Here is a 3,151-nt window from a genome sequence, read left to right on the forward strand (position 1 = left end):
ACATAGGTTCACTGCAAGAGGAGAGGATTTCAAGCACCACCAACCACCCTGACAAGGGTCAACCGTCAAGCTAATGACGTTAAAGAAGCGCTTCATGGGAGGCAACCCATGTTTTATACCTCATTTCTTAAATTTTTAATTATAGTAATAAGGCAATTTCCATGAAATTTCAAATTAATTTTGACAACTAATATAAAGCTCCTCTACATGCAATGTATAGTACATGATAAGTTTGGTGTTCAAAGCACATCAAGTGAGGTTTGAACACACCCTATGAGGAAGATTTATTCCCCAAACTTGTTGCACCATGTGATCACTTATATATATATATATATATATATATACAAGTTTGGTGTACCGACGTGCATGCATGGGAAGCTTAATGGTTGACGGATTTACATTCATGGAAAGCATTTAGTCATGTAAAAACAAAAGAAAATTAAATATTTTATTAGTTCACAAATTTTTCCCACCAAAAATTTCAAATGACCCATTACATTTTCTTTTCGTATATAGGGAATCAAAAAGTACATTGATGGTACTTGATAGGACAATTGAGGAAGGGAGATTCGGCCATTACACCAAAGGAATTTCACACTTGTTTTCATGGGGAATGTCCTTGGAAGTGTTACCATGCAACATTGGGAGTGGACAATCTTGAGGACCGAACCAAGACCCCCATAAAGGAGGTGATCCTTGTGCTCATTCAATCTAAAAACTCCAACCGTCCACTATCAAACAACATCATCAATCCACACCCTTCAATCAATTGCCCTCTTCTTATATAAAACCCTTCCCATTCCCTCTTTTCGTTCATACACACATCAACCTCCACCAAGGCTTCACATACACCCTCATAGCCATCTTGAGAATAACCAACACATCAACAATTTTGCATGGCATCATCAAGCTCTAAGAGACAAAAAAGGAAGGCACCCATAGAGCATCCTCCTTTTGATGAAGGGCGATTTAGAACCTTTTACCATGCACTCCAGTATGGGTGGATGACTGAGAAAGAAATCATTTATGAACTATGCTTTCAAGTCACAAAAGCCGAGTGTCCAGAAATCACAAGGAAGGTGGAACAACGCCGATGGGAGCTCCTCACCGATCCAATCACAAGGGTGAATGCAACTCTAGTAAGAGAGTTCTATGTAAATGCAGTTAGGTAAGACAAGGCAGATGACTCATACACAAGCTTTGTGAGAGGAGTCATGGTAGATTTTAGCCCGATGACTATCACGAGAGTGTTGAAATTGAGAAGCATACCCTTTGAAGAGGAGAGCTATCACTCGAGAATGGACAAAAACCCCAATTATGATCAGATTATACAGGATATATGTGTGCAAGGAGCAAATTGGGAAAGAGGTCCCAAGAGGAAGACCAAATTTATAAAAAGAGGAGATCTCCTCCCTGAGGCTAAAGGTTGGTTCGAAATTGTAAGGAGATCCATCCTCCCAGCAGGAAAAAACTCAGAGGTAAACCTCAAGAGAGCAACAATGGTGCAATGTCTAATGAAGGGAGGAGAGATCAAGGCTCATGAACTCATAGCCCAAGGCATTCGGAAGCTTGCTGAGAAGAGCGATTCTGGAGGAAAGTTGGGTTATCCCAGCACTTTCTTTTTTCTTTGCAAACTGGCCAGGGTGATATTTGAGGATGAAAACCCTAAGTGGATAAAGGTTGGTCTTCCAATCACTTATTGTCGGATGCACGCTACTGCAACTCCACTACCCCCACGAAGGGTACGAAAGAGGCCAGCTCATTAAGCTGAAGAAGAACAACATCCACAGGAGCAAACTTCAGCCACCTTAAGCATGCACCAATTGCAAGAGGCTATTGATACATTATCTAAGAAATGCATGGAAAATCAAGGGGCACAAAGGGAGTTTCAATTGTAATTAACAGACCGCCAAGAAGGATCATTCTCTAGATGGATGGATCAGTAAGGGGAATGGCAAAAACAATTGATGGACCAACAATTGGAACAAGGAAGACAATGGAGTGAAGCATTCCACAACCTGAATCAAAAGCAAGATCAGCAACAAGAAGCCATCCAAAGGCTAACCAACATCCAAGCACATCAAGGTGCACACATCCATGAGATGCATCGGAAACAAAGAGAACAAGCAGATCTTTTTAATGAATATAGAGCATTTTCGGAAGGTGTCTACATGAGTGAGACTGGGTATCATGTGAATACCCAAGCCAGGCTTGGGTAACAAAATATGAAGATGTAAAAGATGAGTTAGCACGAGTAGAGCGCGAAAGGATAGAACAAAGTCATGAATCAGTAAGGAAGGCACTGGAGGATTGGAAGATAGCCAGAATGAATTGAATGAGAGGAAGCACAAGTGGACAAAGTAAACATCAAGAGGGCAAGGGAGCAGAAGAACATGAGCATACCAATAAGTGAAAGGTGGTGAAGTTCCTTCTTAGTTTATCTTTTTCAAAGCTTTAAATAAGGAAAATCATGTATGAAATAGAACATGCTTCCATGGTAGTTTAGAACTTTCAATCATGCATTTAAGTTTTATTGCTTAGACTAAGTGTGCTAGCTTAATGTCTTAAGTGTTCACTTTCACCTTTCTTACTTGTATGCTTGTCTCTTTAAGTTAATCAAAAAGAAAATGTTATGAAAAGAACAAGAGTGGAGTTATTTTATGAAGTGCATTCTAAATGTTTGTGGTAGGTTGATTAGTAAGCTAAGTTGGTTCACCAAAGAAGGAAAGAAGCAACTATCTATCCTGAGTCCTTTGTTTGAGACACACCCTTTGAGACTAGCTAAACAATAAGATCCCAATAAGAAAAGAGAAAGAGCAATAAAAGTGAAAGGGAAAGAAACACAATAAGAAATAATGCTAGGCATCAAGGGTTTCAAAACTGAGGCATATGTCTGTGGTGTTTATGTACAAAGGATATACTTGGATGAATAAGCTCTTAGGGGTGCATTATCACTTGGTAACTTGGATTAACTAATCCGGGATTATCAGCTGAAAGTCCACTATCAAGAGTAACCTTTGATACAAAACACTTAGTAACCCAAAGAGGTGCTGGACACCAAGGTCTCAAGAAAGGAAAAATAACAAACCATATGCCTGTGGTGTGTATGTATGAGGGAAAGAGACTTGATGGAGTAAGTCCTTAGGGGTGT

The sequence above is a fragment of the Arachis hypogaea genome, chromosome 4 (assembly GCF_003086295.3).
Source record: "Arachis hypogaea cultivar Tifrunner chromosome 4, arahy.Tifrunner.gnm2.J5K5, whole genome shotgun sequence".
NCBI classification, from domain to species: domain Eukaryota; kingdom Viridiplantae; phylum Streptophyta; class Magnoliopsida; order Fabales; family Fabaceae; genus Arachis; species Arachis hypogaea.